Source organism: Peromyscus maniculatus, chromosome 12, assembly GCF_049852395.1.
Source record: "Peromyscus maniculatus bairdii isolate BWxNUB_F1_BW_parent chromosome 12, HU_Pman_BW_mat_3.1, whole genome shotgun sequence".
NCBI classification, from domain to species: Eukaryota; Metazoa; Chordata; class Mammalia; order Rodentia; family Cricetidae; genus Peromyscus; species Peromyscus maniculatus.
Window position 1 is genome coordinate 70,267,272 of NC_134863.1, and position 22,808 is coordinate 70,290,079.

The window sequence follows — 22,808 nt, forward strand, 5'->3', positions numbered from 1 at the left end:
AGCATTTGACTAGGATGTCCTATGTTTCTGTGTAAATATGTCTATATACATAAAAAAATTATTTCAACAGAATGAACAAACTTATTCTAAGTGAGTATAATGGCATATGAGTATGACTCTGGGTTAGAGTACTTGCCTGACATGTTTAAGAGTATGGATTTGTTCCCCAATACTGCAAAAATAAAATTACTATATATAGAAATATATAGCATAAAGGAAATAAAAGGATTGAAACTGGTAGTCATAAGCTACATATGCAAGCATTTATATATAAATATAAACATGTATATGATATATATTACACAAACATGTACAGAATGAGACTCTTCTGTCATTAAAATTTATTCCATGACCCTCCCACTACTGAAGGCTTGCTGATACTTAAATTTATTCCAACAAAATAAATGTAAACACATCCAGAAAAATAATGATTCTTGGCAATAGCAATTTCAAACAGCCTGTGATGTTAATCTATTCTGTCTTCTGTGAGTATTGGACTATCTCCCAAAATAGGCAGACAAATCATTTTTATGCACATGTGACCAACACAAATGTAAAAGATATCAAATTTAGTTCAAGAGAACAATACATAAAATACTAAACCAAATAATTCTGAGACATTGGTGTTATTTATGTTAATTAGTATTAATTTCAAAACCATAGCATGAAAGCAATTTGTGAGTGACTAGGTCAAAAACCTTTACATATTTCTAAATCCAAATAATGTCTCTAAAACTTGTAATTTTCACAGTTTACTAATTTAGTGAATTAGTATAATGATATCACTTTACAAAGATATGAGGGGAATAAATTTTGGCTACATCATGATATATCTGGGCTGAATATTTAAATTCATACATTCAGGCACACAGACCTTGTATGTTTTGAAGATAGAGGAAGGCATTCCTCCTCTTTAGCCTGCTCATCGTGGTTCATCTCTCCTTTTCACACTTGTTTCCCACATTGCTCTTCCTTCTGCCTATCTTCTTTTGCTCTATTGTTTTGCTTTCTTGTTTTTTTGAGACAGAGCTGCACTGTGTAGCCCAAGCTGGACTACAGTCATTGGATCCTGCTCAGTTAGGGATTCTTTCACTGCTAGTATCACAAGATGTCTGCATAAAAGCTCCGAACTTTTCCAATCTGTGGTATTAGAAATCCCATTACATATATTTCCATATATTTTATTGACCAAGTAAACAAGCAAGCAGTTTCAGTTTGGTCTCCAACAGTTGTATAGAATCTAACTGTAGCTTGATATTTTCGCCTTGCCCACGATCAGGACAAATCTCTGTCACCCGCCAGTCCCACAGCCGCTCAGACCCAACCAAGTAAACACAGACACTTATATTGCTTTCAAACCGTATGGCCGTGGCAGGCTTCCTGCTAACTGTCCTTATCTTGCTAACTGTGCTTTTATCTTAAATTTTGTCACCCGCCAGTCCCACAGCCGCTCAGACCCAACCAAATAAACACAGACACTTATATTGCTTGCAAACTGTATGGCCGTGGCAGGCCTCTTGCCAACTGTCCTTATCTTGCTAACTGTGCTTTTATCTTAAATTGATCCATTTCCATACATCTATACCTTGCCATGTGGCTGGTGGCTTACTGGCGTCTTCACATGCTGCTGGTCATGGCGGCGGCGGCTGCAGCCTCTCTGGTCATTGCGGCGGCTGCAGCGTCTCTCCTTCTGCCTTTCTGTCCCTTTATTTCTCCTCTCTGTTAGTCCTGCCTATCTTTCCTGCCTAGCCACGGCCGATCAGGTTTTATTTATTAACCAATCAGAGCAACTTGACATACAGACCATCCCCCAGCACAGCCAAGTGCAGACCATCTCAAACACCTGCACTCAGGCCCATGGTCCTAATCATCCTCTATACGGACCTGCTGGGTAACGCCACAAAGAACCTGAGAATGGGCTCCCACAGGACATACAGAAATCCCACAGCATCTAACGCTTGATAAATGTCTGGCCATGTGAGCCACAGCTCTGAGACATCGGTAGGCAGCACTGACCATGATACATGGTCAACTTTACAAGGTACCCAGCTTGGAATGAAATATTATTATGGTATGAAATATTACCATGTAAGAAGGATCAGAGGGTATGGGCGCTTTCAAACTTAATAAGTGGAAGATGGTGCTTTTTGAACAGACATATTAGAGAGTGGGCCCCATCATAGGAGAACAGGTTGCCTTGTAAACTTCTAGGGAAGGATAAATTGTCAAAACAAACAGTACTTCTGAAGGTTAAGTTCTCTGGCCAACGATGAAAAGATTTAAAGTGATAAGAATTTTGTGTCCTGGTGTCTAGTAGCCACATTGGGGGAAGTTCTGTAAATGATAGCAAATTCTTTCAAACAAGAGAAAATAAACAAATACAGGTTATTGGGAGTCTGCTACCGGGAAAAGCAGAAAAGAACTCTTGACACTCTACAGCATGTCTAAGGGACTCAGCAACCACACTGTGGAAGACAATGCGATCAAGTCTGTCCGCTTGATTACAGCCATGGTGCTTTATTTCATAAAATTCATGCTGAAATGCTTCTATATGTTGACTAATTTTCTGTATGGAGCTTGTACTACCTGTTCTGTTTAATGAAATTCTCCACATCAGCTAACAGTTTAAGATTTCGTACCTTTTCTTTACAACCTGCTGTAACATAGAACTTATCCCATGGGCAACAGTGAATTGAATGTGATGTACATATTAGTGCAACTTTACATAATAGCTATTAGAACATTAGAATTATAGGCATATCTGGGGATCCCACTAAACTTTTAATGAATGTGGTTCATAGAACAATTTTAATAAAATGGCTAAGATGTAACAACAAAATTAGGGAGATATTTAGGGTATCGGTAATACAAATTTAAGAGACCATTGGGAAATAGTGAAAAAAGTAAGCAGGATTTTTAAAAACTTAAATAATCATTCATGTTGGATGCTATTTTTTTTTACTGTATGTTAAATTAGGTAAGTTACATCAGCTCAAAAAGGATTTATTTAATAAACAACTTATTAAGTGCATTCTTTGTACACTGTTTGCTTTCTCTCATTGTTTATGTATGTGGGAAAATATTTAAGTGCATATAAAGCTGTGACAGATAGTGTCATGTGGTTTCTCTTTGCTTTTTGCTGTTTGTTTTTTGTAGTTACATAATGATTTAGCTTAAACTCCTCCAAGTAAACTTAAATATTTATTTCATATAATGGGTGGAATGTGAAAAGAAGTGGATCCAGGCAATACAACATATTCCCATTTCAATTTAAGAATATTTTTACTCAGAGTTATTACCCAGGTTAACACTCCACAGATTTGCTGAGCTATTATGACCAAACGATTTGAGTAGCAAATGAAGTATATGCCTGGGTGGCAAAATGAATTGCCTGACTTTCCCACTGGGAAAATACTAATCGGATTAGAGAGTTTGATCTCTGGACACAGAGAGGAAAATGAAAAAAAAAAATCAGGGTAATAGTCTTGGTCCTTAAAATTTTTATAGTTTTATTTTATGGAACTCAAAATGATAATCTTTCTGACATTATGTAATTTAATTTTTCAGTGAATAAATGAAAAAGAGTAAGGAATTCATTTTCAATTGTTACATAAGCTCTTTTTTAGTATTTTGTAAGACGATTTACTAAATGGTCTTATTAATAAAAACCTGGAGCCAGACATTGGGGTGAAAGCGAAGAAATCAGAGAAACAGGACAAGCCATAGCCAACCCCACCTCACCAACTCCTCAGCTTCTTGTATACCCACACCAATATGCCTTTCTGTCCCTGCCATCTCACTTCCTCTCTCTGCCCAGCTACATCACTTCCTGTCTGTCTGTACAGACATCCTGACCTTTATGGTTACTGCTGGGATTAAATGTGTGTGCCACCATGCCTGCCTCTGTTCCTCAGTGTGGCCTTGAAATCACAGAGATGCAAATGGATTTTGCCTCCCAAATGCTAGGATCAAAGGCTGTGCAACCATTGCCTGACTTCTATTTTTAATATAGTGGCTGACTTCTTCCTCTGAATCTCAGATAAGACTTATTAGGGTGCACAATATTTTGAGGGACACAATATATCACCGCAGTATTTTACAATTATTTTCCAGTTATTCAGTATTATTTTGCTTTTCCCCATTAATTTAATCTCAAGCTTAACCATATGAGAGAGTAAAAATTCAGAGAACATATGAAAAACAATATTAATGTGCTAAAACGTTCTCATGAGAGGAATGAAATATATTTTATTGATAACTAAGAGAAAGAATATAATTATAAAAATGAATACACATGCTCCCATGTATCTGTGGTTAAGGAGCTAGGCAGAAATAATTACATGTCTCACAATTCACAAGTGATTTATAAAATTCTGTAATAATGTGTACAACAGTAAAGATTCTTGTTTGGAATTTTCTACTGGAGAATAAAATGATTTTTTTTTTCCAGCATGATACAACTTTCCATTTTACTTAACAATTTTCAGTTATTAGAAACAGATGGTGTTTTGGTGGTAAACACAATTAATTTACATTTTAGACAATGTGCTTAATTAGAATTGGACTCCATGTCTCACAAGCTTTGAATTTCATTGTTATGTATACAGTTTGTGATTCTGCCAGCTGTCATAAATACACACTTATGTTGTTTAGTTTTTTAAATCATTTTTAAAAGTCTATTCATTCTCATGCATAGTCTGGAAATTAAATAGATTTAAAAATTGAGTTTTAAAGTTTTTATAAGCATCTAAATTATCATTTCTGGAGATGCATGGAGAGGGGTTACCGAGATGGTTCAGTAGTGAAGAGCTAATGCTGGTCTTACAGAGGACCCAGGTTCCGTTCCCAGAACCAATATGGTGCATCCCAACTGTCTATAGCTCCAAGTCGAAGGGATGCGATGACCTCTTCTGAATTCTGCCAACACTGGCTTGCACATCATACACAGAAATATGTGCAGGCAAACACTCATACACATAAAAATGAAATAAATAAATCTTATAAAATGCACAGAGATCTCAAAGTAAAAACAGATTTTAATACATATCTGCATTTTTTCTTGGCTTCAATGTTGGTATTTTTTCTTAAAATTTCTAATCTATTCATTGAAATAGAATCCTAAGATCCAAAAAATATGCATGCTGGCAAAAAATACTAATAAACATGGACGTGCTCACATTTTTATCAAGTTATAAAAAAAATTTAGTAAAGTAGTACTCATTTCCGGGTGTTATTGGCACATAATTCTACCCAGTAAATTGATTGGCATTTGAAAGTGTGTGTGTGTGTGTGTGTGTGTGTGTGTGTATAAGGATATCTTGGCATCATTTACATGCATTTCTTTCTTCATAGTTATTATTCTCATGCTTTATTCTTACATTAGATAGGTAATGGTATAAGATACTATAGTTCAAGTGAATTATATTTTAATTTTCTAAGTTGTATCTTCATATTATTTGAAACTGATTTTCCTAAAGAATAAAACTTTTTTTTAATATAAGAAAGCTATTTTATTTATCATGAGCTACTAATGAAAGATTAATTCAGTATGAACCTTTTCTGTCTTTTTCCTTTGGTTTGGAAGAATGAAATTAAGAGTTGACTGTTAATGACATGTTGCTCGACTCATAGATCATTGTATGCCTTGTGTCATCAGAAAAGTTTCTTCTTTCCGTAGAGCAGTTAACAGAGATCCACAACTGGACATTTGGCAGAGAGTGAGAGATCTTGTAGCAGTCAGCCCTAAATGGAATCTCTTTGTCAAACCCCTCTGCTCAGGACCCAGGGAACTATTCAGAAGTGCAAGGAGAAAAATCATAAGAGCCAGACGTGGTGGAAACATCCTCTTCCAGATACAACAAGGCTAAAACACATGTGAACTCACAGAGACTTTCAGGGCACACACAAGTCCTGCACAAGTTCAAAGCAGATAAAATTCCAGCACTGTGAGAAGGAAGTGGGCACAAGAAGCTCCACCTCTAATCAAAAGCTATTTAGTATTGATACCTGCTGGGAAAGGAGAAATCAGTTTCTCTAATTGAATGTCATTGAGTATCCAGGGCAGACCCCATGCCCAGGAGTAGTTGGCCAGCACAAAACAGACACTGTGAATATATTTTGTTGTTGTGTCTCTGTGTCTCTGCACATGATTTTTGTTTTGTTCGGTTTTTTTTTGTGTGTGTGTGTGCCTGGATGTATTGAATGTTTTTGTTTGTTTGATTTGACTTTTCTTAGTTTTGTGGTAAGAAGCTATTGAAGATCTGGGTGCAGTTGGTAGAGGAGAAAGAATGTCATTAAAATATATTATATGCACTTTTAAATTGTTTATTTTAATTTTTGAAACTATAATGGCATTATTTCCCTCTTCCTCTTTCTTCCTACAAGTTCTCCATACACACCTTGATCTTTTCCAAATCATGGTCTCTTTTTGCATTAGTTTTTATTACATGCTTATATACATATATACATATATTCTTAAGCATAACCTACTCACTCCGTATGATGTTACTTGAATGTATGGTGTATATATTCAAAAAGTAAAGTAAATTATGTTTGAAAACTTAAAGAAATCATGAAAGGATTCAGTAAATTTAGATATATAAAAATTAAACAACAAATTCCTAAGTAATCACCAAGTCAAAGAAATCACAGGAGAAAACAAAACAATACCGTGTTGAATGTAATGGAATAGCACCCCCCCCAAAAAAAATAAATGGATTAAACTAGGATTTGGTGCAAAGGTAATTACACCTATGTGTACTAACACTAAAAAGGGATAAATGAAAAACATTTTACCTTATGAATCAGGGATGTAGTGCTGCTAAATTTAGTGTAAGCAGAAAAAGGAGGTTCAATGAAGTGTGAAAATTGAAATAACTATAAAAGGAAAGTATGAAAAAAATCAATAAAATTTAAATAGTGGGGGAAATGTACAGAATTTAGGTTCAGTAATCTAATTTAAAGTAAAGAGGATCCAAATTGTTAAATCTTAAGCAAGAATGAGAATGACTGGTAACACAGAAGAAATCAAAATAATTAAACAAATTCAAAAATATTGCAAACAGTGCACAGAAGCAAGCTCTTTTGTAAGAGGGATAAAGGTTAGACAATATTAAAACCCACTCATGATTCCAAAGACTTAAGAAGTAAAGCTATTACTTAATAACTAAACCATGGCCTAAAAGCAGCATGCCTGTCATCCCATTACTGTGAAAGCTGAGGTAGGGGATGAATAAGTTCAAAGCTAAACTGGGGTATATTGTCAGGACCTATCTAAATTAATTTCAATAATCATCATCCTTATTATTATGATCATAAATATAACAATTTTAAAGAGGAAAAATTCCTAATAAGAAAAGTATAGAAAGGTGAAAATTCATAATTAATTCTACAGAATATATATATATATATATATATATATATGTATATATATATATATATATATATATATATAGAGAGAGAGAGAGAGAGAGGTACCACACATTGCCATTAAACTATTACAAAAACCAAATACTGGAAAAGAAAGAAAAAAGGCAAAAAAAATGTGCTTCCTTAACAGGCACATGATTCAGCTTGAAAGAAAAATGTGAAGTGATGCTGCACATAATTAGATGAAAATCCAGAGATCATCCCTATACATTGATCATGTCATTTTACAGCAAGCTAGAGTGTGGTTGGAAAGTCCACAGTCAAAAATGTATATATTTACATATCTTATTACTTTAAATATTATTAATTCTTTCCACAGGGCAGATATCAGACATGTAATTGTGCGTTTGGCATACTTGGAGATAAAAAAGTACCATCTGTGGTAGCCATAGAAAAGAAAATTCTATTTGTTAAAACACCTCAAACTTGCTACATTAAGTGTCAACTGATCTAAGACTCAATGTTGACAAATTGAATCTCCTTGACATGTATGTCCTCTTCACCTCCTCATGACTTGCAAAGAGACACTTCTGTTATGTCCTGAATGTCCCATGCTGTGAGATACCAGAACTCAAATGAGAATCTTTCAAACTGCTGTCTAAATAACACACATTGATGCTACTTCCCCCTTGTAGCCATTTATCCTGTCTTGATCCATTCTGAAATCCCAACTTGTATCTAAAAATATACACGTTACCCTTCAACTTAGTGTGTGGTGATTGAATATTATGAAGTTAATATACACATTCTAATATTGATAACATTAGAAACATGCTAATCTAAGACCTACCCAAGACTCAATACACCAAATTTTGTATAACCCTCTTGATATTAAATGTATTTAATGAACAAATTCACAAACATTGAAAAGAGGTTAGATATGAGACTGGGTTTGAGAAAAGTATTTTTATGAGTGGATTTCTTTTGGAGAGATGAAATTTTATAATTAGATTAATGCAATGGTTATAAAACCTTGTGAATACATAGGGTACATTATATCACATCTTTTATGAGGGGAATTGTATTGTGAATATTATAATAGAGCTCTAATTATAAATCCTGATGTTTAAAGTATTTATATTCTATGATAGTGAACCCTATTTTCAAGTTATGTGCTTTTGTGGAGGAAATTCATAGAATTCAGAACTACAAAGAATAATCAAATACATCCAAGAATAATCAATCCTAACACATATGTTTTCATGATTAATTTTGTATTTTTTTAAAATATTTTGTCTCTAGCAAAACTGCCTGAAACTGAATCTTAATTCACGATGGGTTGTAATTTCTTGCTCAAATTATTTAAGCTTTGCAAAATTTGATTTCTGTCTCTGAAATTCAAAAGATTCCAATGAAGACTCAGTATATGGAAAATAAGCTTTACAGGGCTGGAAATATAGCTCAGTTGAACCAATGGTTTCTAGATACATGGGAAGACCTGGGTATGAGCCCCTGTGCCATACACACCGGATATAACGCTGCACACCTTTAATTCCAGAACTCAGGAAGTGAAGAAAGAAAGATCAGAAGTTCAAGGTCTTCTTTGTTATAAGCAATTTAAAGGTGAGTCTGGGATACATATCACACTGTCTCAAAATACCAATAAAAATAGTAACTAGTATCTAATAAGGGACTATATAATTATTGTTATACACTTATAATCATCATACACAGAATATAAATATGTGCATAGTGTTGTTTATATGTGTATGAGAATATATGCTTGGTGTTGTTATAAACACTCTGTGACTATAGGCTTAACTCAATTAAGATTTACAAAGTTATTAGATTTTTTCACTTAGTGTACAACACGTGAAAATTTATACACTTCTTTCAGGTAACATGGCTATCATTGCTAAAATTATAACTACAGAATTTTTGCAAAGAGAGTAAAATTACATTAAAGAAAAGGATTCCAAAAATGCAAAACAGTAGGCTGAGTACATAAATTATTAACTAGAGATAGATGTAAAATGTTTAATACTATTTTAGGACAATAATTCATCAACTTAAAATAAAACATTTGTACACTTAAATATTCACATTTTACTAGGTGATCATTTGTAAAAATATTCTATTTCATTTTCTGTAAACCTATACCTACAAACATGTGCTAATTTTTGAAACTAAGACATTTTATTTATAAATTAAAATTTATAAATTAAAATTGCATTTGGTGTTAAGCATGTCTTTCAATATCTTTAGTGTATTTGATAGAAAAACATAATACTTAGCAAAGACTTAATAAAATGTTCATAGTAACATTTGCATTCATTAGTTCTTCTGTATAAAAAATTGAGCCATGAGAATTAAAAATGGGAGAAAATAATACTGAAATAGGAAAAGAAAAAAAATCATTAAAACTTCAAGTATTTGTCACTCAACTAAACTGTATTTTCTTTATAAGATACAATATTTCAAAGATTTAGTATAATATATTGTTGCTCAATATTTATATTTCAAACAAAATACAGAAATTAATTTTCATATATATATATATATGGCTCCCTTTTTTTTAAAGTTCATAGACAAATAAACAAGAAAATAATCTGAATTAAAGGCGATCTGTCTACCTGATTTTGAACCTGGAAAAAATTCAAATTACCATAGATGCCTTTTCCCTGAAGAGGTCACTGAACTTATCATACATGAGAAAATTGCTTCTAAAGGGAGCAGATTTATCTAGAACATTACTACATTGACTAAAGGACCTCAGAGGTTAAGTTCCCTCTTAACACAATTGTTATTTCATTGACTAGTGTTAGCAAGAGGCGGAGTCAGAGCCCAAGGACACAGAAACAATTACCCTCTGCTGAGAACAGAGCAAGATGCTCTGTGCAGACTTGATTCTGGAATAAATCATTGGAATAGTGTGGACAACAGTATAGATCCACTGTTTGAAAGTAAATCTATCATCTGTGGTTTCCCTACTGACAGAAAAAGTAATATGCAGAGTATAAAAGCCCCGGTCCTCACTCCTCACTAAGGATTATGTTAGTCATTGTCATATTTTTCTGTTTAAATTATATCCAAAAATGTGCAAGCTTACACATGTGAATGTACTAATGACGCAGACAACAATAGCTAATACTGTCATATTACCGTGCTTTTTTCCTTAGTAATGACTGTTTTCAAACCTAATGCTGGACCACAAAAACTAATGTAATTTTCGAGTCTGAATTTTGTCGTAAGCCGTATTTCACAGAAGGAAAATCACTGTTATTAGAAGTTATATTATTTGCTGCAATTAGTACAAATGAGAGAAGTTCCATCTGCTGCTCAGGTGTTTGGACGTTAGAGGTAACGTTCTTCCCATTTACTCTTATTATTTGAGGGATGCTAGGAGACAGGAAGCCTGCTATGAACCATCAAGATTTCCCATGTTTTTAAATTTGCTTTGCATTTACATAGCCTTTCCTTCTCCCACATCGTGTGACCCACTTGTTTTATCATACAGGCACACCAGCAACTAAAACCTTGCTTCTGAGTCTTGCGAGTTCACTCTCCAACAGGTCCTCGGTCTTCCTTAGAATAGCCATTCCCAATCTGTGTCCTGACCCACCCTCCTTTATAGGCATATTTAGTGACAAAAGGCACATAGAATATGTAGTATAGTTTCATTCTGCCTGATATTTTTTTTCTTCCATTATGCATATATGTATGTATTTGTTAAATGTGTGTGTGTGTGTGTGTGTGTGTGTGTGTGTGTGTGAGAGAGAGAGAGAGAGAGAGAGAGAGAGAGAGAGAGAGAGAGAGAGTAGGTGAACATACAATTATGAGTTCAATATAATTGAGCCAGAATTGCTTCAAACAATTTATATTAATGTACTTTGCCAAACATTTTTAAGATTATTTAGATTTACCCTCTACCGAATATGGTCTTTTTTTTTTTTTTTAACAGATTTTGCGCACAAAGCTATAATCCCAGATTCTGGAGGATGAAGCAGGGCCAATTAATTTCCAAGTTACTCTGGGCTACATGATGTGTTTGAATCCAATGTGGACGCCATAGTGAGATTCTATGTAAACAATCAAATACAATAGAAAAAAATAAATAGATAGATAGATAAATAAATGACTCACAAAGATGTGAAAAATATTTCAGACTATGTGTTTATTAATAACTATAAGTGCAAAAAGTTTTTAAAATACTGACAATAATTCTGATGTCAAATTTATATTCAATTTAAATGGAAATCAGGTAACATATCTAATTAATTATAATACTTTGAGATCAATTATATCAGGATAAAATATATAGAAAGTATACAAGAAATATGGGAAATGTAAATAATACCCATTTTCATTAAATATTAATATTCCATATGTTTGTGACCTGTTCTGGGAATGCAGTTGACACAAACTTTTAGCATTTCCCATTGACCCTGTGATAAAATGGCCACTCAACATGGATGTTCTCTAGCAGAACATGATATAGCATGCATCCTGTCTTTTCTTATTGAGAACTATCATGCAGCAAACAAGAAGGATATCTTTCCAGAGAGGATTATTTGTAAGCTTGAAGTTCTACATTGACCAGTTATTAAAGAAATATTTGAAATTAATGTTTGAGTGAGTCAGTGGGAAATGTACTTGGAGAGATATATCAGCCATTAAAGACTAGACACAACCAACTTTTTATTATTATTATTATTTTAAAGGTATCTGAAAAAAACGTGTGTAAAACAAAACCCTTCATCCTACATTATGTGAAGTTTGAAATAACTCTATTATCCATAAATTTCTGATATTATTTTTGGAAGTATACATAACTCCTAAGGACAATTATGACATATATATTTTAAAATAGCTACTGTATAAATTTTGTCTAGATTTTGAGTTTTAAATAGTTGAGAGGATATCATGTTTCTTTAACAAACTGAAGTGATGTCAAACTTCATCTCAGTCAAAAGTCATTTTGAATAATGAAATTATTTCTCTGCATATTCTTAAATGCTGACAAGTTTACTTTTAATGCTACATGTTCATCTATATTCAGCAAATTGTCATTCATTTCTATTCATATTTACTCATTCTAATCATAATATGGACTCCATAGGGTCAGATGCTGTAGATTATACTCGGTACATTTTTATAAAATGGACCATGAACAGCCAGGTGTGAATTGCACAACCTCAGTCTTAGAACTTGGGAGGGTAGCAGCAGGTGGATATCTGTGAGTCTGAGACCAAATGACCTGATCTACATAACAAGTTCCCTGGACAGACAGGTCTGCAGACCCTGCCTCAAAAAAAGTAAAATAAAAGTGTGAACATTAGAATGACTTTCGTGAGATATGACTTAATATTAGCAGCCCTTCCATTTATAGTCAATCACTCAGAACCATATTACAGGTGTGAGTCAGCTGTAATCCATTACTTGTGGACAATTTAAGATCTTGTTTTAGATAAGCATAGTATGAGAAATTAGCAATATTCATTAAAGAACTTAATAGTTATTCCAGGTAGGTAGAAAAGTGAATATGCTGGGCGGTGGTGGCGCATGTCTTTAATCCCAGCACTCAGGAAGCAGAGCCAGATGGATCTCTGTGAGTTCGAGGCCAGCCTGGGCTAACAAGTGAGTCCCAGGAAAGGCACAAAGCTACACAGGGATACCCTGTCTCGAAAAACCAAAAAAAAAAAAAGAAAGAAAGGAAGGAAGGGAGGGAGGGAGGGAGGGAGGGAAGGAGGGAGGGAGAGAGAGAGAGAGAGAAAGAGAGAAAGAAAGAAAGAAAGAAAGAAAGAAAGAAAGAAAGAAAGAAAGAAAGAAAGAAAGAAGAGTGAACACATAGCTACCATATGAAGGACTAAATAATATGCAGGAAAATATCAAGAATATTGTGAAAGTTCAGATGACAACACAGACTTTGCACATTTTAAAAAGAAAAGATGCTTCAATGAAATAAGCTCTCTCTCTCTCTCTCTCTCTCTCCATATTTCAGGGGGGAAAGGTATAGAAAAACCAGAATAAAGATTAATTTGTGCCATTGTAATACTTCATAACCTTGCCATTTTAAATTACTCATTTATGAAAGAAATGTTATTTTATTTTAAATGCATTAAAATATTCATGTATAAATAAAGCAGTCCAGTTCATTCTTTATCATGTGAAGTTGGAAATAGCTCATTTACCCATAAGTTCTTGTGGTGGTATTGTGTTCCCCAAAATATTGTGCACCCTAATAAACTTATCTGGGGTCAGAGAACAGAACAGCCACTAGATACAGAGGCTAGAAAATGGTGGCACTCACACCTTTAATCCTAGCATTCCAGAGGCAGAAATCCATCAGGATCTCTGTGAGTTCAAGGCCACATTGGAAACAGCCAGGCATGGTGACTCACGCCTTTAATCCTAGGAAGTGATGACAGAAAGCAGAAAGGTATATAAGGCGTGAGGATCAGAAACTAGAAACTTTTGGCTGGTTAAGCATTCAGGCTTTTGAGAAGCAGTTCAGCTGAGATTCATTTGAATAAGGACTCAGAGACTTCCAGTTTGAGGGAAGAGGATAGGCTGAGCAACTGTTGAGGTGAGGAAGCTGTGGCTTATTCTGTTTTTCTGATCTTCCAGCATTCACCCCAATAACTGGCTCCCTGGTTTGTTTTTATTAATAAGACCTTCTAAGATTCGTGCAACAGGATAACAAATTTGAGATAATACATACCTCATATTAACAATCACGATATTTTCATAGAAAAAAATGAACGAATGAATAACATTTTCTGTTGTCTGGCTTTTGAGTTTTAAAGAGTTGAGAGAGCTGCTTTTGTAACAAACTAAACCAAGAATTCATAGTCATTTCCCATCTCTAGAAGACCACTGATCTTACAATCTCCTAAATATAAAGCTTATCAGGTAAAACATAAATTTACACATAGCATAAATATTTCTGTGCCACTTTAAAAGCAGTCTCACTAACATCACTGAAAGTGTTCCTCATGGTTGTATCACTTGTCTTTCCTCCTCCTAGACCCCTTTGTCCTTTCTAGACGCTTCTGGACCTTCTAATAAAAAATAAAACTAAGAATCCCCTTAACCCATAATGAAATTTAAAGACTTACTCTTGTCAAGCACTGATACTGAGTCTGGTAGATCTCTGAAATTATTACACACACTAACCAATTTAACACTGATGACAGTATTGCAGATTTAAACATGCCGTCACTGTCACGTTGGCGATAAAGAAAGTGCAATCAGAAAAAAAAAGAAAGAAAATGAATGAAAAAAATAACTTTCCAAAGATCACACTACTTGAAAGTCCTAACCTTTCAGTTCCTTTTATTAATAAAGTAGTCTTATACTACAGCCTAACTATAGGAAAATACTAAGTTGTCCACTTTCCATTGGGTTCTTAGACCAGAAATATTAGCTCAAACTGATTCTATTAAACCAATGTCCCAAGCATAGGACTTACTTGTATGATTAAGTAGCACAGAATTTATATAAGGCTTTTAACCAATGACCGTTTCTCCAGTCCTTACAATAGAATTTTTAACATTTCCAGTCTATAATAAGCTCTGCAGATAGGCAAGTAAATTAAGGAAAAACCATTTTCTTACAGCATTATGAATATCAAAGTAATAGAACCAATTAGGGGCAGTATGATAAAGGATGTAATTTCATTTTAAAAGATGGATTCTTGCCCTTTTAAATAATATTCAAGGGACATGATTTCCATGGAGAATAGTATTATTAGTTATTTCAATCCTTTTAAAACCCAAAGAAAAACCCTATATTTCACAAAGTATATCTAGCTCAGAAAAAAACAACTGTAACCTTAGCTCTTAAAATTTAATTATATTTGAATTTCAGTATTGGTTACATTGATGAAACACTAAGAAATCTGTGAATGTTCATTTAATTTTGCAGAGTCTCAGAGTTCTGCTAAGCTGTGTAAGTGACAGGCACCACAGTGGACTTCAAGGTCACTTCAGATTATGGTAGTTTGATCATGTAAAGTTAGTAATAGGTTAGTAGAATGAAATTAATAAAGAAGAACATATCAGTGCCCACAAATTTATGCAAACCTGTCTCCTGGGTTCATGTTCCTAAAAACATGTGAAATTATAATTGAGGAGGTCATCACCACAAATGCAGCTGCATACATAAGAAGTAATGAGAAGTTCTTACTAAGTAATTTTATTTACTTCCAAATCTATTTCCAAACTCTTAGATTTAATTATTTCAATGTTAAGGATGGATGAAAGTCTTTGATCTCAGACATCTTCCTTTAAGTAAAATACAGTGCAGTGACGGTGCATGCCTGTAATCCCAGCACTCAGAAGGCAGAGGAAGGTAGATCTCTGTGAGTTCAAAGCCAGCCTGGTCTCCAGAATGAGTTCCAGGACAGCCAGAGCTGTTACACAGAGAAACACTGTCTCAAAAGACAAAAACCAATGTAGATGTAACCAATCGTCTTTTTAAAATAAGAAACACAGAGCCAATGTAAAAGAGAAAGCCGAGAGGTCAGAGCTCAGAGATAAAATCTTACCTCCTGCAGTGCTCCTAGCTTCCCCGAGAGAGAGAGGTACTTCCTGTGTCTCTGTTTAAATTATCTTTCTGTTCTGCCTTCTCATTGGTTGTAAACCCAACCACATGACTGCCTCATCACTGCCTGTAAGTACCGCCCTCCAGGTCTTAAAGGCATATGTCTCCAATACTGGCTGTATCCCTGAACACACAGAAATCTACCTAGCTCTTCTAACCACCATGCTCTTGCTATGGCTCTAATAGCTCTGACCCCAGGGCAACTTTATTTATTAACATAAAATTAAAATCACATTTCAGTACAAATAAAATATCACCACATTTCCCCTTTTCTATTTTAATAAAAAGAAAAAAGGCAAAAGGTTATAACTAACAAAAGAAAAGCTATATACAAAAGTACAATAACTATATACAATATATACAAGTAACAAATACCTAAACGATGTCTAGTCCATTTGTATTTGACAAATCAGAGAAAATAATTCCCTTATCTATCCTATTTTAGTAAGTTCAAAATGTATCTAATTCACTTTCTATCCTAATTAATCTTCAACTATAACTAACTAATCTTTAACTCCCTCAGAGACCCAAGAAGGAAATAATATTAGCTAACAAAAATAAAAACAAGAAGTGCACAAAAGCAGCTTCCAAAAATTTTGTGAGTTGACAGAAACAGCCAGCTGCCTGGACAGTCACCTGAGGTTTCTCCACAGTGTTGGGGCATCATCTTCAACCTATAGGCTTAGCGTATCTGACAGACTCATTTGTGAAGTAGGTTGTACACAAGGTCAACAGTTGAACCTCACATTGGGTGAGGTTCTGATTTTTGCACTGAATTATAAGGACTTTGAACCACTTTACTTAAATTTTCTGATTTGTAACCTGCCTTTCCTTGTTTGTTGGCATCTGTATAAAATGTACGAACTCCAGATATGGGTTTTTGCCGTACAATTCGAGGCAAGATCCAATCAGCTCTCTTTATAAAATCAATTCTGTTGCTTTTGGGATATTTGCTGTTAATTTCTCCCAAAAAATTACTGCAAGCTCTTTGCCAAGGTTCACTTTCTGTCCATAATTTTTCAATGTCCTCCTTAGTTAAAGGTACGACAATTTCTGCTGGGTCTATTCCTGCTAATTGACGAAGTCTCAATTTTCCTTTCCAAATCAAGTCAGAGATTTTTTCCCCATAAGTTTTTAATTTTTTATTTGGTTTATTTGGTAAAAATATCCATTCCAATATAATATCTTCCCTCTGCATTAATATTCCAGTAGGAGAATGCCTAGAAGGTAAAATAACCAAAATGCAATCCAGCTTTGGATCAATACGATCCACGTGCCCTTCATGTACTTTCTTTTCTACCAAGGCCAATTCTTTCTCAGCTTCAGGTGATAATTCTCTTGGACTATTTAAGTCCTTGTCACCTTCTAAGGTTTTGAACAAATTAGTCAGTTCATCATTTTTTACCCCAACAATAGTTCGTAGATGAGAAATATCTCCAAATAATCTTTGAAAGTCATTAAGAGTCTGTAGTCTATCTCTCCTAATTTGCACCTTTTGGGGTCTAATTTTTTGTAGCTCTATTTTGTAGCCTAAATAATTAATAGAATCTCCTCTTTGTATCTTTTCAGGAGCAATTTGTAATCCCCAGCAAGGCAAAATTTTCTTTACTTCTTCAAACATTCTTTCTAAAGTTTCTGCATTTGAGTCAGCTAGTAAAATATCATCCATATAATGATAAATTATAGATTTAGGAAATTTTTTACGTATCACTTCCAATGGCTGTTGTACAAAATATTGGCACAGAGTTGGGCTATTTAACATTCCCTGTGGGAGGACCCTCCATTGAAATCTTTTAACCGGTTGAGAATTATTATAAGTAGGCACTGTGAAAGCAAATCTTTCTTTGTCTTTTTCTTGTAAGGGTATTGAAAAGAAACAGTCTTTTAAATCAATAACTATGAGAGGCCCTCCTTTTGGTAACAGAGTAGGCAAAGGAATTCCAGATTGTAGAGAGCCCATCGGCTGAATTACTTTGTTAATTGCTCTAAGGTCTGTTACCATTCTCCATTTACCAGATTTCTTTTTAATAACAAATACAGGAGAATTCCAAGGGCTGGTTGACTGTTCAATATGCTGAGCATTTAACTGTTCTTCTACCAGCTCTTCTAAAGCCTGGAGTTTCTCTGTTGTTAAAGGCCATTGCTGAACCCATACAGGCTTGTCTGTTAACCATTTTAAAGGTAGAGCTGTTGGTATTTTTGGAAGATTATCAGTTGTTGTGCCCTGTTCCTGTATAATATGGATGGCTGGTGACCACTCAAAATAATGCCTTCTAATATTTCTCTCAGAAACATGTGCTAGTTTATGATTTGTTTCTGAGATTGGAGGGATTTTAATCTGAGTATTCCATTGTTGCAACAAGTCTCGACCCCACAGGTTCATAGCTATGTTAGCGACATATGGTTTTAATTTTCCTCTCTGTCCTTCTGGACCTATACATTCGAGCCATCTTGCACTCTGTTTCACTCCAGATAATATCCCAATTCCTAACAGTTGAACGTTTACCTCTTGAAGAGGCCAAGCTGGATGCCAAAATTCTGGTGCAATTATGGTAATGTCCGCACCTGTGTCTACCAGACCAGACAACAAAACACCATTTATTTTTATCGTTAATTTTGGTCTCTGTTCATTAATAGAAGTTTGCCAAAAAATTTTCTTTATGTTTTCTCCTGAATTTTCTATTCTCTCTTTTTCATCATCCTGACCAGCATGATTTATTCCAATAGTCATTTGGTTATTTAATCGCTCAGAGCAGGGATTTCCTCTACAGCTGCAGGAAAGGTTTGAACTGGTTTTGCTATGGGGGCCTGCATGAGGCCCCTCCGGGAGTTTCCCGAAGACTGAGGCAAAGGATTACCCTGTCTGTCCTTTGTTGATCTACATTCGTTGGTCCAGTGTTTTCCCTTACCACACCTTCTGCATACTCCAGAAGGAAGGGGCATTCTTTTGCCATTGTTCCTTGAAGAAACATTGCTTCTACGAATGACCTGTTTACAGTCCCTTTTAAAATGTCCTTGCTTTCCACACCCAAAACATCTAACACTCCTCAAACCTTTTGAAATTACTTCTCCTACCCACGTATCATCATGCTCATCAGCCTCAACATTAATTGTTTCTCTAATCCAATCTTCCAAAGGTGCAGATCTTGCCCTTAACGGCCTGATTATTCTTTTGCATGCTGCATTCGCATTCTCAAATGCCAAAGCTTCAATTATTGCCTTACTATCTTCTGATCCTGAGACCATTCTGTTTACTGCTGAAGCCAGTCTTTCTAAAAAATCTGTGAAAGATTCTTTTGGGCCTTGCATAACCTTTGTGAATGACTCGGGTTTTTTTCCTGGTTCATCAACTCTGTCCCATGCATTCAAGGCTGCCATTCGACATAAAATTACGGTTTGAACATCATATAAACATTGTGTTTGTATTGAAGCATATTGGCCTTCTCCAATAAGCTGATCCTGACAAACTTGTATTCCTTTATCCCTCCATTGTGTTTCTACGTTTCTAGCTTCCTCCTTAAACCACGTTAGAAATTGAATTCTCTGGCTGGGTTCCAGAACAGCTTGTGCAAGGTCCCGCCAGTCCTGTGGTATAATCCTATTATATGTTGACCAAGAGTTTAACATTTGCTTTACATATGGGGAATGCATGCCATAAGATACTATTGCCTCCTTAAACCTTTTAAAATCCATCAGTTCAATTGGAGCCCAGATATTTTGTGTAGCCATTTGATCAGGCATCTGCTGTACGGTTACAGGATAAATTAAGGATGACTGTGTGAAAACAGGCTTTCTTTCTGTAACCTTATGATCCAAACTTGAACCAACTTCACTGTTAAAATTAACAGGTTTTTCTAAAGCTGTTATCCTGGCACTTAAATCGACTATCTTTTTAAATAGTAAAATGAGAATAAGCATGGTGATAAACTGCATAATTCCCATAATACTAATCTTTTCATATAGTTGTTCCATTGTCAGACTGCCTAAAATTTCAAAAACCCAATTTTCTTCCAATGTACACAGAAAACCCATTTTTTTTTAAATGTGGAAAAAATTTGTCTTTTAAATAGTTTCCTTTATGACTTACCAAATCTGCGTAGAACAGTAGAAATCCGAGCGAATTTCAAAAGAGCCACCTAGTGTCCTAGGTGTGAATCCAGAGAGAGAGAGAGAGAGACAGAAACAGAGAGACAGAGAGAAAGCAAGAGAGAAAGCAAAAGAGAAAGTGAAAGTGAAAGTGAAAGTGAAAGCGAAGGGGTAGCCGGCTAAAGCTTAAAGCCAGCCACTTGTTCCTTCTTGAGCCGAGTCAAGGCTTGGCTTTACAGGCAGGGGCCCTGTTTAGCAGGGCAGGCCTGAGCTGTTTGTAGCACTGGCTTTAAGCAAGCAGCTCACAGTCCGGCCTGAGGCCAAGCCGACCTTGGGCAGGGACTAGGGAGCTGGCTGCTCCGGCTAGGGAGCCGGCTGCTCGGGCTAGGGAGCCGGCCCCAAGCAGTTTTTAATGGATTCTTGTCACGTTGGGCGCCAGATGTAGATGTCACCAATCGTCTTTTTAAAATAAGAAACACAGAGCCAATGTAAAAGAGAAAGCCGAGAGGTCAGAGCTCAGAGATAAAATCTTACCTCCTGCAGTGCTCCTAGCTTCCCCGAGAGAGAGAGGTACTTCCTGTGTCTCTGTTTAAATTATCTTTCTGTTCTGCCTTCTCATTGGTTGTAAACCCAACCACATGACTGCCTCATCACTGCCTGTAAGTACCGCCCTCCAGGTCTTAAAGGCATATGTCTCCAATACTGGCTGTATCCCTGAACACACAGAAATCTACCTAGCTCTTCTAACCACCATGCTCTTGCTATGGCTCTAATAGCTCTGACCCCAGGGCAACTTTATTTATTAACATAAAATTAAAATCACATTTCAGTACAAATAAAATATCACCACAAACCAAAACAAACAAACAAACAAAATACAGTATTATAATTTCACATCTATATGTGTAGCTGTTTTTGTTTGCCATGAAATAATATTCTTTATTCACTATTAAAGTGATCATATATAACTCAAAATACAAAAATTAAAATTAGAGGTTTTTTTTGGGGGGGGTACATCTATTAACTTTACATCTTTTGGGAGTTTCTAAAATAATGTCTAAGAATTTACATGGACTAACCAGGAATCTTGTTCTTTCAATATATTTCACTTATAATTATGGCATGTGTACATGTTTATAGATATGCAGGTATCATTGTATGGCGACAGTTAGAAGACTTCAGGGAGTCAGTTCTCTACTTCCATCATGTAAGTCACAGGATCCACCTCAGATTCTCAGCCTTAGTGGTGGTTCTTTTACCAAGTGAGCCATCTCATTGTCCCAGGAATCATATTTTATATGAAAGTCAGCCTATACTATTACTGCTATAAATGTACTGGTGCTTTAATTAAAACCTAAATAAGAGAGAATTGTTCTGACAGATGAATAAAATCCGCAAAAATATTTCAAGATGTTTTTCCCTCCTGCAGAATTGTAGCAAATTTAACAAAGCTGTTCAGAGTGTAGATGTAAAAATGATGAGGAGTGCTTCTCCGAAATAAATGATTGTGTGTACAGGAGATATATATTTTAAGGTCACATATGCTTTGAACCTGTTTCACAAGACAATGACACAGCATTTCCCTCATTCAGCCTTGATTTCTCTTTAATCTTCATTCTGTATAAGAGTTTCTTTTTTTTAAATATGAGTAGATATAGCTTTCTTTTAAAGGTTTTCTCTTGAAATACAGAATATGATTTTTGCATAAATGACTTGGAATTTAGCACAATGAGATGGACTTTAAATTAACATTAAAATGGATCCAACTGAGAAGAGACTAAAACATCTCTGTGCTTACTAATATCAAAAGAAATCTAGGTGACTGCCATTCAACTTTATCTGTGGCTTTGTTTTTGTGTTATCAATAGTGTAAATAATGCTAACTTTAGTGATATAATGAAAAATGAACAATAACCTCAAAGTAACTTTCTAAAAATTTGAAGAATCCACTCAAATATCTAAAAAATATTTATGTTAGTATTCTAGCTAATATAATAAACAAAAATTATTATAAATACTGCCATTTCTTAATTAGCCTTCAAATATTTTTAAAACCAGTAACCATCAAAACTGTTTTAGCCCTTTAAAGGAAGTCTAAGCAGAGTAACAGTAATGTAAATATCTATAAATATGGTCACTAGTAATATAATAATCACAATTTTTTTTATTTTGCATGTAATGGCAGAATGTCAAAATCCTTTTAAATCACCCATGCAAAGTAAACATCATAAATTGTAAAATCAATACCTTTTCAAATAACATTACAAAACCAACTATGAATCAAGATAATGTAAAGCAATGTAAAAATTTCTTTGTTTATAGTTGTACTGAAAATAATACTGTCAGAAAATAGCATTTTTCATATGGACAAAATTTTTATATATTTTGAATCAAATACTAATCATGACATTCTTCAATAGATAGAAGTTGAATTAATGAATTGATTTTAATTACTGCTCTGAATATTTGTACATTTGTAAAATCACCTTAAAATACAATAAAAAAAAAAAGGTGCAGAGAAGTAAAACCTTGTCAGATTTAATATAAACATAAAAATGACAATCTAAATTATTGAAAACAATGTAGCTAGACTAAGTCTTCCGGGAAAAGGTACTGATTAGCAATCTTTACTTAAAAATAATTCTCAGAACAGCAAAAAAATTCAGACTTGTGATGTAAATATCAAATAACAATCGTTTAGACAGGTTTATAAGCAGGGAAATTATTCTGTAAAAATGTAATTGGGCCAA